Source organism: Uloborus diversus, chromosome 1 (genome assembly GCF_026930045.1).
Source record: "Uloborus diversus isolate 005 chromosome 1, Udiv.v.3.1, whole genome shotgun sequence".
Classification (NCBI taxonomy): domain Eukaryota; kingdom Metazoa; phylum Arthropoda; class Arachnida; order Araneae; family Uloboridae; genus Uloborus; species Uloborus diversus.
Genome location: NC_072731.1, coordinates 218,111,449 through 218,125,927, shown reverse-complemented (window position 1 = coordinate 218,125,927; position 14,479 = coordinate 218,111,449). Strand labels below are relative to the sequence as shown.

Sequence of the window (14,479 nt, the reverse complement as noted above, 5' to 3'; positions counted from 1 at the left end):
TTTTTTCCACTTTTTCTTAAACTTTATGACACATTACACTATTAAAAATTCATTTAAATATGACCAAAAAAAAAGTATGTTAAGGTACTAAAACACAGGATGTCCATATTGAAATGACTCTACAGTTTAAAGTTGCCTAACAGCGGAACTATTGCTCAGAAAATAATGAAATTTTGTGTATAACATAATGAAGAGATAGGATTTGTTTGAGCGATTTTTCTTAAAAAAATGTGCAAAATTTTGCTGCCAGAGTTTGTTTTTAATGAAGTACATTGTTTCCCCCCATCATCAAATCTCAAATCATGTCTTTTAGGAGGCAGTTAAAATATTTTATAAATCCTGATAATCCTCGAGTTTTACGTTATCTGAAAAACAGTATACCAGAACATTTCAACAGCACTTTAAAGAGCATACTGCAGAAAACTGTAGAACATGCTATCTCACGATTCCAGAAGGTAGCAGTCATGTTGAACATGTTTTCATGGAAGATTTGTTTTAAAACCATCATAAATGAATAACAAATGTTTTACTCCCAAAAAGGCGCCCTTTGGTGGTGAAATTTAAAACTATTTTTATATTCGCTCAAACTAATTCCCATCTCTTTATAATAAAACACATAAAATTTTGTTATTGTTTGAGCAATAGTCCCACTGCTAGAGAACTTTAAAAGTAGGATCACATAATTATGGACACCTTGAATATTAAGGTAATTTATAACAACTGAAATCTCTTAATTTCTAAAGTATTACACCATATGGAATGTTAAATATTGTTTAAAAACAAAACAACTCAAATTAATGCAATCAATGTTTAATAATCCTTTACATTTACAGACAAAAAAAAAATAAAATATCTGGACATGTTTAAATTTTGATCCTCAATTTTAATTAAAGTATAATTTATTTGTCAGTTACTGAGTTACTGAAGGAACTAAAAAAACAGAAAATCATTCGAATAAATTGAGATTTTTCAAGCGACTTGGGTTTGAATTTGTATGCAAGGTAAATGCCAGATTCTTTATTGAAAACATACCAATGGTATGTTTTCAATAAAGAATGTTACCATGATTATCAGTTACCAAATCAGATACAGTGGACGGTGGTTAATTGAATCAGTGGTAGTGATGTAAAATACCCGGGTATTTATTTCAAAAATGTATATTCAACTAAAATACTTTTCTGTATGTATTCCACTATGTATAACCAACCACATAAAAAATTCTTACATTTTTGCTCAAAAATTGTATTTTGATCTCATATTTAAAGAATTATTGTGCAGGCCGAGGACTGCTGATGGCCTTTGAAAAAAGTGAGAAAGGTGACAAATTTGAAAACAAAGGTGACTAAAAGGTGACAAAAAAGTAACTGAAAGGTGACCAAAAGCAATTTGTTAAGAACTCAAAAAACAGAAAAGGATTATTCCTTTTTACTGACTTTTACCAAAATAGCCCTATATGCTTTTTGTAAAGATTTCTACAGTTTCACTTTCAATATATGTTTTAATTTTTTTCCATTTTCTTAGTTTCTTCTTCACAATCCTTTCTTTTTTGCTCTTCTTTTTGCTTCTGTTTCAATTCCAAATCCTTTTTCCTTTTACATTCATCCATGTATGTTGTGTAATTTACGTGCGCTTGTTGTGCACATTTAATTATTTCTGGACCAATTGGTAAAGAAAGCAAATGAGGATATTCTTTTTTACAGCGTCTTTAACTATAAGTATGCTGTTTAAAAATCTTTCAGTCCTTGCTGTCTTATTTTCATCAAAAAGGTGCTTTGAAATAGAAAATAGTCTTTCAATGTCAGCATTACCATGTGATAATGCAAGTGAAGCAGGGTTGGCAAGGTTTTGGACACTAGGGTAAAAACCCTGGTTTTTACCATCCTGTCCAAAACCCTAGTGTCTAAAACTGTCCGAAAGTGTCCAAAACTATATTTTAAGAAAAATAGTATTGTGTGAGAAAACATCAAAAAAACAGAATAAAATGTATCAAAGTAATGTTTTATATTGAACATTTATCCAATGAGAACATTCAACTTACTTATACAGCTGATTTTAATCTAGTTGCATAGGAGTTGAATTCTTGATAAAAATTTCAATTTTTTATGCATAAGTTTATTTATTTTTGATAATAGGAACAAAGTTTCCCTATGTTTATGCATGTGTGCAAATGAAAGCAGGGTTGGCAAGGTTTTTACCATCCTGTTCAAAACCCTTGTGTCCGAAAATGTCCAAAACTATTTTGTGAGAAAATATCAAAAACAGAACAAAAAGTGTCAAAATTATTTTATTGACTATTTAATATATTTATTCAATGTGAACCTTCAGGTTAAATATATATGTAACTTATTTATGCAGCTGATTTTAATCTAGTTAAGTAGAAATTATTAAATTCTTCATTAAAAATTTAAATTTTTATGCAGGAGTTTTTTTTTTTTTTTGCATAAACTAAATTTTTTGACATTTATGCATGTGCGCAAAAGAAAGTCTTCGAAATATAGTGCAATAATTGACTTAAATGCAATAAATTACAATTTTTTTTAGTTACAGAATGTATATTAAAAACATAAACTAAAAAAAGAATAGCACAAGTTTTATAATATAAGTGTTTAATCATCAATTTCTTGTTCTTTAATCTAAGATTTAAAAAATGATTTTTGTTAAAAAATCATGTAAAACTTATTTGAAAAAACCATTTAAAAAATTTAGCTTTTTTCTTGCACCTAAATATTGTACATTTAATAATATTCCTTTGCGTTATGAATGGAACTGAAATTAGTTGTCTTGGTAGTGTTGTGAATTTCCTTTCAAAACTCTACCAACTGTTAAATAAGTTTTTGTGAAAAAGTTATTGGCAATTCTTTTTAAGTAAAATGTTTTTTAAATGAACATTTTGAAGAAAAATAATATCAAATACTGATTAATTAAACCTCATTAATATCTTTCTTTATGCATCATGAATATTGCAGTGAAAACGAATTGATTAGATTACACCCCTTGAACTTTAACATAGTTTTGGACAGTTTAAGGCAGTTTCGGACACTTTTGAACAGTTTTGGACGGTAAAAACCACCTGTCCTGTCCTAAACCAGTTTTGGACAGTCCAAAACCCAACCCTGAAGTGAAGCTTTTATCGCCTTAGAAACATTGGATCATTGGAAGTTGAATCGTTTTTTGAAATGTGCTGCTGCCAGTAGATATCAATGGTTTTGTTTTCGGATGCTTCATCATCTTTTTCCAGCTGCAAAAATGTCCATTCATCTTGCAACTTATCGAGTGGAACATTAAAAGGCATGATTTTGGCAACCTTTATCAAATCTTTACAGCTTCTAGATTTACTTCTCTCTTTTGGATCCAAAAATTTAAAACTTTTCAGTAACCCGTTTGATATGCAAGTTTTTTCTATTACATACTTGCATGCAGTCACACAATGCTTTTTAACAGCTGTTAAAAACATAACCTTTTCATTTTCTTTCAGTTTTGACAGTTCATCTGTCATCTCTCCACTAACAACGAGATCTTCAAGAGGTAGTCTGTTACCAACTGCTAACAGTTCATCCGTGTCTATGTTTAAAAAATCAACTTACTTTATGACAGAGGCTGGGGGGTGGGGGGGGCATATTTAAGGCTAATTTCACTGTTAAAGCTATCATTCAGATACTTTTCAAAGATTTAATCATTAAAAAAAAATCCTAAGAAGCATTTCAAGAAAGGTGAGAAAGGTTACAAAAGTTGCAAAAGGTGACTAAAAGTAACCAAATTTTCAAAAGGTGACTAAAGGTGAGAAAGGTGACTGACTCCTCGGCCTGATTGTGTGAAACAACTTAGTAATCTAATATGATATTCACATTAAATGTGTTGGATATGCCCAATTAATGTTGATAGCCAAATTTCAGATATAAAAAGCCATTCTACAAAAAGTAAAAAGCTTAAGGCTGTTCCGGTAGAAAAACATGCTAAACTTGACTCTTTGGGAACAGCAACAAAAAAAATCTAATCGCCGGATTGCAATGAAACTTTTTACTATATCAGATGAATGTGTAAAAAACAACGTACATGAAGTAAATTGCTGCTGAGTTACCTACATTTATCACAAAATGATATTAAAAAGTACTTTTTGTCAAATATGAAATATTTCTCTTGAACACATTCATGAAAAATCATCTAAACACAGAGATTCGAGATTTTTTTCTCTGAACCATAGAAACAATGTAGACGCATTGCAATTGAAATATTTTGTAAATATCATTAAAAAAATTTTCAATGCTCACGTGTTCTGAAACTTACTCGATTCTGTCCACTAATCTTATAGTTGCCTAAAGTGCCAATAGATGGCGTCAAAAACTCGAATAAGTAAGGATACGTGAAATTAAGGTCTATTTTATTAATAGTTCGGCTTTTTTCTCATTTTTATGCTAATAAATGATTCCATATGGACCATAAACTTTCTGTAACAAGTTTCATTCCTTCATATTCTTCATAAATCAGTCTAGATTTTTTTTTCTCTAAAACCAATTGTTCGTGATCGCGTGGAGATCCCGCCGGACAAATATCGCCATCTTTGCAGATGAACTAGATTTTTGCGAAAAAGTGAGGCTTTCCATGCGTGTGCCTGAAGTGATGGCCAGTGGTATCGGATGTCAGTGCTTGTAGCTTATGCTTGAGGCGGCAGTGATTGTAGTCGAGGAAAGAGAAAGGGGGGAGGGAGGACATCCCCGTGTGTATTTTCCGTGTTGTTAGAAACAGGTGGGTGAACAAGAAGTGGAGGATTGGCCTACGAGTGCTCGCCACAGAATCTTTCCTAATCCGCAATGAATATCTTTCTAAATTGACGCAACAGAGATCATTAAAATTTCGTGATATTTTATTTCAACAACGATTTTAACTATTTTTCAAGAAGTAATTAATATTTTCTAATGTTAACGAAGGACAAAGATGATCTGAAAATAGTTCTTATTTAATAAAAAAACCTTGCTCAATCCATTTGCGCAGGTGTGACATCTTTGTGCATATATTTGCCCTTTATAACAAAGAGCAAAGTATTATGTATGATAATATATGAACTTTCAAAAAAAAAAATTAAACTTGAAAAGTAAAGATTTTTACATATTGTGTGCGTACGCATAATAGGCTCAAATCATTACCTTGTAGACACGAAACTTTTTTAGAAAGTAGGTACTTCATATATTATGTAACGCTTAATGGTTTTTATATTTGAATGCATCAAAATTTTAAGACAAAGCTTAAAATTCTGGGAATAAATTGCAAATACAAGCATAAAAATGTCAAATTTGTGCAAATGGATTAAGTAAATCTTCATCTCAATTTTATACTTTAAAGTTTTAGACTTGGAAAAGTAACAGATTAAGTAAACATTATATTGATAAGCGTTAATTTAAATTGCACAGGAAGTATTATAGTGTGATCCGCGAGTTACTGACCATCAGCCAGTAAGTTGAACTAACTTGTAACAAAGGTTTTGATTTGACCATTATGAAGGTTACGTACGATATACTTACAGAGACATCTAGAAGTTTCAAGGAAGTCACTTTTCTTACTGGTGCAAATTGTTATCAGATAAAATGTTGAATCACCTTTTTCTAGGTTAAATTTAATTTTACAGGTTCATTTACTGAGATATGCTGATCAATGCTTATTCTCAGTGAAGGAAAAAAAAATGCATTTAATAACTATCCATTTATGCTGTTTGTTATTGAAGGTTGGTCGATTACATGCATTGATCTAAAATGCCTTCAACGCCAGTAATTGACAAACACGATCTACCTGTAGTAATGACATACTTAAATGCTAGTTTTAAAGCTTTTTTCTTTATACCAAAGTAATTACAAACATTTTTATGTTAAAGATATGAATGTGTATAGTACAACTTTTATTGAGAAAAAAAATATTTTAACCATTAATTGACTAGCTTGGTTAATTACTAATGCTCCAGATCAGCGGTTCCCAACCAGCATGTTGTGACTTCCAAGGGAGTCGCGAAGAATTTCTTATAAGAGAACACATTCAAAAACATATCATTAAACAGTTTAAAAACTAAAATATGTAGAGGAAAAAAATCATTTTAGAGAAGCATCAATACTTGAGCATAGTGGCGAATTTAAAGAGCCTGATGATCCCTCAGCATTATTACATTTTGGTGTACGGACTTGCATCCCTACAAATTGCCGCGAAAGAGTCGAAAAAAACCTCCCTATAACATTATCTAAAATTGTCTGAAAGTTCGTTTTTGGAACTTCAATATCGAATTTTTTTGTGAGACAGTCTCTTAACCCCAACCCTCATCCTGAAAGATGTCATGTAATTGCGTTTTCAGGACTTAATTTTGGAAATATTTCGAGAAGTTCCTAGAACCCTATCCCATTCCCTAAAAATAGCAAAGAAATGGATTTTTAAGCTTTCAATTTCGGAAAAATTTCACAGGAGTGCCTTCTATTCCTTTTGCATGATTAAAGACCGTACAAACATTCCTTTTCAGGATTTAAATTTAAAAAAAAATTCCGGGTGAGGGTCTCCGATCGTTTCGCCTTGCCATCTAAGATAATCTACTATTCTATTTCTGAAACTTAAATTTCCAAAGTTTCCTTCATATTACCCCCAATCATTTCTCTCCCCCCCCCCCCCCAATCACTAAAACTTGATTAAAATACGTTTTGGAGACTTCAATTCCGGAAAAATTCCGGGGGAGAGGCTACCTATCCAAACATTTGCCTAATATTTAAAGGAACAAACAAAAAATACGAACAAAAAGACTATTTTTTTTAAAAATATTTCTAAAATCCAGGAGGTTCCAATGGCCCCTCCTCACCCTGATTTCCCAAATGACGGACCTGAAATAAACTTTGAAACGAAATCCAGGAAGGATAGATCGTTTTATTGATTTTGAAAATATTTTTGGGGGAATACCCCATTGGATCTCCCTTTTTGCTACATATTTTCCTGGTTTTCACCTCTCTAGCCCTTCCGAAGAATGCTCGTAGTCATAGTATATATTCCATTCTCCTCCAAATAAAAATGATGACAATCAAATGACTACTCATCATCGAAGGGGGGGGGGGGGGGGAGTTCACTACTCTTGCTAAAACAAAAGGAAAAAAAAAAACAGTATTTAGTTAAAATTTCATCACGTTTGGGAAGCAGAGAAGTGCTTGAACTAAATCCAATAAGTAACTTTTCTAACTTGGTTGTCCGTTTTCTGCTCAAGTCATTGTGGCAAAACAAGACGCATGTTTTATTCTGATCAACGTTTTGAATACAATCAACTTTAAACTATAATACTCAAAAATATACTGTCGTGAAATGTATGATAAATTTACATTTTCCCCACTCAAAATTGAACATTTTTATCTCTCATATACAGTCGGCTTCCTCTCCAAAGCGATTCAACTTACGCCAAATGCCTATAACGCGAGTTTTTTCTCGAGTAACGAATGTTAGAGCTAACGCTAATTTCTCACCCACAACACGAAAACTTTTAGAAAGGAATCGTGGCGCAAAATGACGGCTTCGCTATTTACTACTAAATATTAGTTTCGTGAATATACTTTCATCCTTTTAGCATCACTAACTGTTCTAGTTCCCACCCAGCGCTAGTCAAAACATCGCTTTGTTAGTGTGTATAAATAACAACTCCACAATTTTCTTTTAATATTTCAAATTCTAAATATGAAAGGTGATGAAATATTCTGCACCAAAGCACGCTGTTTCATGCTATGTTTGTGAAGATAGAAGGAAAAAGTGAAAATTTGTGACAAGATAACGAATTCTTGAACGCTTGAAACTCTAAAAAATGGTTCGAAGGCAGTGGCGGATTTACCAGGGGGGTGGTGGAGACGACCGCCCCCTCCGTAACTGTCATTTTCGAAAACCAATAATATAGAATTAAAGGAATTACTAGCTTTCGCTATTAATTTCAATCAAGTACATTCCACAAATTTGCTTTAAATTAAGTTGAGACAGTGTAGTCGAAGATGGACAGCATTACCCACTTTTTAATTTGAAACCGAAGCTTGCCCCTCCCCTCTTTTTTGAACATTAATAATTTTTATATTTCTATATGTATCTTTCAACCTTTTTCTTCCATGGACTACACTATACTGGTATGATGATACATTTTGCTATGATTTAGAACAGTGGTTTCTAACCCTGGGGGTGATAGCCCCCAAAAGGAAGGGCGATAAGTTTGTGAGGGGCGATAGGGGGTGATTAAAATTTAAAATACAGGCTAAAAGGGGGCAATTGATTCCCTCCCCCCTACATAGTGGGTTGAGGGGAGGAATATGGCTTTCACGTTTTTCAACCGCCACCCCCTTGAAAAGAATGTAAATCCGCCACTGATCGAAGATAGCACAGCAATACTGTATAGTACTATTACAGTGTAGTGCTTTATTATTACTGCATACTGTATATGTACCGTACTGTTTTTTTTTTTTTTTTTTTTTTTTTCATGTATCTCTCTCCCATTGATAATTGATATTGTGCATCGTTTGAATACTGCTGTTTTTTTAAAAATACGGTAAAAATTCAGCTGTTTATGCAAGAAACGGTAATATATTGTTAAGAAATGGTCTGGAACAGTTTAAAGGGTGTTTAAAAATGTCTTAAATAATTGGATAAGTTAATACAAAATTCGTATATTGTACACGTATATTTGTATATAACACACACACAAAATCAACTCCTTCAAAGTTTCAGTAAAGATACTAAAGTTAGTTGAAATCTATGATCTAATAAACTTTAATTTTAAAAGCACCAGCTTTGATACGGTGCTCCAAAACTTGAATTTGTTTATGTATATATATGTTTTTTTTTTTTAATTATAAAATGAGAAAAAGCTTACTGATGATCAATTGGGTGACGGAGAATTAAAAACAGCAACAATAGTGATAATAATAATGAACAGAAATTTAAAATTAATTTTAAATTTCTTTCTATTAGAATTATGTTGTCTGAAAATTAATTTTTTTTCTCTCTTTTTTCTTCAAGTCCTTATTCTATTATACCCTTCTCAAATAGTTTCAATTATGCGTGCTCAGTCATTTAAAACGAGGGGCATCATGACCGGATAATTGGACAGTTCGGGCAATTAGAGTTTGGATAACTGGAATCCTACTTTGATATAACACAAATGTAATGTATCTTCAAATTCAGAAACCTGTAATTCTGTTATGGGGGAAAAATTCACTTCAGAAAACTCATAATTTAAAAATATTGATTTTATTTTTAAAAAACCATTTTTTGTGAAGTTATTTCTGAAATTAGATTTTTTTGGAGTTTTAAATAATAAAAAATGTAATAAACATCCATGGAATGACACAACCAATGATTAAAAAAATTATAATAACGAAAATTTAAAAAGAATCGCCGTTTTTGGTTCTGGACCAAAAATGGCCGCCAGGGGGGGGGGATTTTGGAATGCCTCCCCTTTGTAAAATTTTTGTTTATACAATGTCTACAAGCATGCCGAGTTTCATAATTTTATCACAATTTGCAGTTTCTTCCCCCGTAGCCCCCCGACTATTTCCAAGTTAGGCGAAAACTAAGATCGATCTCGGGGGGGGGGGGGGGGGGGGGGGCTGTTCCTCCCCCTCTTTGCACGACTGGGCCCTGTTAAATGCCGTAAAAAACTATGTTTTCTTCTTCAAAATTTTAAAAGATTCGTACCACCAAGTTTTCTCTGTAATTCAATGGTAATTTTTGTGGACCTTTGTCATGAACAAAAGGTAAAATTCCTCGTAAAGATTAAAAAAATGTGACCTTTCAAAGACAATTTTCTTTTAAACTGTCCAAGTCTGATTTAACAAACTTTCCAGTCTTTTCTATTACTATTTAGCAATTTCTATAAATGCAGCATGAAGGAAACAAAGCTTCTAAAGATTAATATTTAAAAAAAAAAACTACATTAGATTGACAACTTTTATTAGTAGATTTAATAGCCAAAAAGAAGACATTTCTAAAATATGTTGCGATAAATTTACCGCAGTTTCCGCGGTTAAAAAGATGAACCCTTGGTATAACGAAATCATTTCTGATCTAAACTTCAAATCGAAGCAAAAATGCTCTCATCTCATTTCTCTGCAGCGGTTTTGTTTGCTTTTCCGATTCCTTCGCGCTGTCAATGCCTGAAGGCACTTGAGGGGTGTGTTTCGAACAATGAAAGACATTCCTCACTGACTCCTCTGAAGAACAATATCTCCTCCACACAAATTCCGGTTTGTCCCCTTTTCTGGATGTCGCGTAAATCCTGTCAGTTGTAAAACTAGTTTGCGGCTAAAACGCACAACGAGCATGATGCTTTCGTCACAACCAGGGTGCAACATTTTGCGCCATCTATTGGGTAAAGGAAGTTTTTTTCATAAAATGGGACACTCTTAACTGGTAAAAAAAAGCGAACATCAATTTTTTTTATAACCCAGTAATATGATCCTGCATTACATCAAAATGTAACGTAATGTCAATAAAAATAGTTTGAATAAATTTTCATCATGAAGTACCAGGGAGCGAATGCAAATGAGCAAGGCAACAGAAAACAATATTTTGATTCTTTTTTTTTTTCTGCTTATTAATGTGAAAACTGTTTCTATATTTGCCACGTTATCACTTAAACAGCAATAAAATAAATAACATCTCATAGTCTTAATAACTTCTCAGTTTATTCTTCCAAACATCCCTCATGCTTCCTTTTTTTTTTTTTTTTTCATTTTGGATATGACTAACCTAGATTGTGATTTTGAAATCCTGAATTTCATCATTGAATTGCTTATACTTCTCCAATTATGACAATGAAAAGAAAGATTCTTTGGTTCACGATATGTTTCTTTCATAATTTCATCAAGCCTTTCAATAAAAAATATTATAAACTATGTAGTACATATGTATGTATCAGTTTTATCAATTATTTCATATTTAGATTTTTTTAAAAATTCCCATTCACTTTTTGCATTTTTTTGCAAAATACCCAGTTTTTGGGAATTTACCCAGGCCTTGGGTAAATACCCAAAAAATATTTACCTACCCACTGGGTATTTACCCGATCCACATCACTAATAAGTGGTTAATTGAATCAGTCGCTTCACTGAATCAAACTGTCAAAAACAGAATAAAATCCAGCTTTATTGAATTAGCCACTTTATGGAATCAAAATTACTTAGCACAAATGAGGCAGTGAGAAGCAAAGGGACGCAAGTGACAAAACTAAAAATTTAGAGATAACCAGTACAAATGGTAGGTGAACCTCCCCTTTGTCTTGGGGCAAGATATAGTACAAGTAGTCCTGGTAGGTGCTGCTGTACAGCATGATTTAGAAAACGTTTTCAATGAAAGCCTACCGAGGACATTATCTTTAAACGTGTTTTACTCCAAACTTAAAAATGTCCACTTACATCCCTTTGCTTTTCACTGCCTCAAATGTGATTCATATAAACGGCGACCACTGTATCAAGAAAAAATTAATAAACGATTTATGCAGAATTGCAGATAAGCATAAACCAAACTAGTCATTTACTATATAAAGGGTCAATCCAGGTTATATTTTTAGGGTCTGCATTTTATGAAAAAGAAAAAGATTTATGTGAATTTTCTTTATTTTTGTGAAAAAGAAATTTTTACGAATTTGCTTTTTTTTCTGGAAAAACTTAATATCAAAGTATTTTTAGTTGTCACACTTGATTGAGAAAGCGTTACGAATATAATATGAGCAAATGACGTCATATATAAAAAAAGATGCTTAAAATTTCAGCCAAACAAGTCACTTGACCTGGGAAACATTGGGTTCCAAGCTTGTTTCACTGAGACGGAATGATTTCAATCTTTAATTATTTTAAATTAACAATTGTACTTAATGTAGATAAATTTGTGAATAAGGGAAATATTTAATATTTTTTATTCTGCAAACAATAGGATTCGCTGCATCTCCAGTTTTGACTGCATAATTATTTAGCCAGTAAGTTACCGCACCTAAGCCAAAGGCAGAACTATGTGTAATATACACCAGTCACTGGGCTGTATGGTATATTACATGCATAATTATATTAATTTAAAAATAAGAACAACTAAGCTTCACATTCCATAGAATTATTGTAAAAGAAGGCAGAGTTTTATTTCTTATAGCTTACTTTACAGTAATTCCATCACTTGAAGAAATATCATCTACTGTTCCATCCGAATGATTTAGCTGAGTTGTAGAAATAGAAAGACCACTGGGCTGTTTCCTAAAAAAAAAATTTTTTCTTTTTTTTTTTTTAGTTTATCAAAAACCATATTTGGAAAAAATGCATTAAAATACAAAAATATTACAAAACAAAACTATAACTGAGTTCAAAATTCCGAATTTTCTGCGTTTCTCAAGCAAACTATGTTTGATCAAGCGATCAAGAATCGGGGAAATAATGCAGATTCAATAATAACAATGAATTCTACAAGATTATATATATATTTTTTTTTTTGTAACAATCAAACGAAATCCATACATACTTGCAAACTTTTACCGATTACATGTCAAATTTACATTCGGCATTTTTTTCATGCTTCAGTCTCATCTTCATGCATTCTGAAACTCGATTTCATCTGCTTGTGTAAAATTTCCACGATGTGATTATTTAACACTTGGACATTCCTAATTTTGTCCAAGTGTTATTGCATTTCATACTTTATAATTATCCAAAGCCCCAAATTATAACTTCGGCGAACATTAGCTACGAACCTTTTCTTGTGCCCCTTACCGTCATGTATAGTATTTTCTGAAACCAAAAAAAAAGTTTTGTTACTAGCGTATTACCCCAACCAGGGATCAGTCTTGCATAATATAGACGAACGCACAAACGGCGTTCACAGAAAATTTTGAGCTCTGCAGAAATTTTTTTTCAAACTGCTAACGTTGATTTTAAATTTTTTTTTTTTTTTTTTTTAAGGAATTTTTAAGAAAATCCCAAAGTTTATTTCTGTTAAAGCCTTTTAAAGCACATGTGTAAAAAATAATAATGGTTTTGGCAGTTTTCTTCAGTTAGTAAAAAATAAGCAAACTATATGTTATTGTAAAAAAAAATTAAAAGGTTTAAAGCACTTTTTTTGTCTCTTTCATATTTGAATATAAATTTAATTTTTTATTCAAGGGTGAGTTAGGCAAAATAATTATTTGCAGAAAATTTTCCAGTTAGGATTTGTGTTCGCAGAAAGCTTTTCATTTTATCTAAGTCTGCCAGGGATACCTTGATACTGCTAAGTTTTGCCGAATGCTAAAATACAGGTATGCACCCAGGGCCCAGATCTATAAATTTTGGGCAACCCGTGCAAAAATTCAGCTCGGCTCCTAACTGCTACTGGATTTCTATGCCTTAAGGAAGACCTTCCTTAAGAGATTTTCCACCTCCAGCTCAGTCATTTCCTATGCCGGGCTAATGAGTGCTAATAAGCACGAAACTGCACTCCTTGGCTGAATGACTGAGCGGAGACATTGCATGCTCCTCAAGCCATTTGTTTGTTTGCAACAAATAGCTTGATGAAAAAAAAAAAAATCCTCCTGCTTCCAACTACCACAATTGAGGTGTTGCAGATAATTCTTGTAAAATTAATAGAATTTTATACAGTATTCTGCTTATAAGAAATCGATTCATGTAGCATTCCTATTAAATATCTAGTAAAAAATAAGAATTATGCAAAGTGCCCAACAAAAATATTGGGGGGCCGTAGGTCAAACAGTATTTTAAGGCCCTTTACTCAAACCTTACATTTTTAGCCATTAGCTATAAGAATTTTAGTTATTTGGGGGCCTTAGGCCACACCATAGTTGGCCTATTCAGTAATCAGGATCTGATATGCCTGAGTTGTACAATCTACTACCATAGAAATGTTTCTCAACCATTTCACAAAAATAAATCAGAAGGAAAACCAAAAGGATTTTCTAATGTTGCTTACAACAACGAAAGTAAATTAATCATATTTTAAGTAACTTCAACACATATTAAAATTAATTTATCGTTAGAAAGATGAATGCTTTTAAAATTAAAAAGAAAAATAATAAGACAATAATTATGACTTTCTACACATAAAGCTCGATGGAGTACGAAAAATGATTTCTCAATAGAAGATTAAGAAAAGTGCTTACTTTTGACTACTAGGTGAAGAGGAGGTATCAGAATTTTGACCACTATGCAAAGATTTGTTTTGATTACAAATAGTGCGCTGTTTATTAGTAGTTGATGCATGACGATCACTTTCACTTTCTGAAGCAGATGCTTGATTTTCCGAAGCTGAATTTCTGTTGTTAGACATAACTTTTGTGCGGTTGTGTTTTCATTCATCTCAAAAACATATCCAAAATTAAAATCTTATAATTATGATGTTTCATCCTTAGTATCATTGTAACCGATCGTAACATTGAGATTTCTGTAATCTGCAAGTTAAGTTGCCATTTGCCATAAGGAAACAATTTATGAAAGATAGTATTTCCTGCTCTTGTGAGTGTTAT

The 14,479-nt window shown here is 32.1% G+C and overlaps 1 protein-coding gene across 1 annotated transcript in view; it reads right to left on the bottom strand.

The window, feature by feature from the left end:
• The window catches only part of LOC129224890 (protein Aster-B-like), a 57,502-nt gene extending 43,288 nt beyond the window's left edge, over positions 1-14,214 (bottom strand). The window contains exons 1-2 of the mRNA XM_054859439.1: positions 14,117-14,214; positions 12,129-12,224 (exon numbers count right to left, since the gene is read on the bottom strand). The gene's annotated coding sequence lies outside the window, so the exon portion shown is untranslated. The remainder of the gene's footprint in view (positions 1-12,128; positions 12,225-14,116) is intronic.
• Between the last annotated feature and the right edge of the window lie 265 nt (positions 14,215-14,479).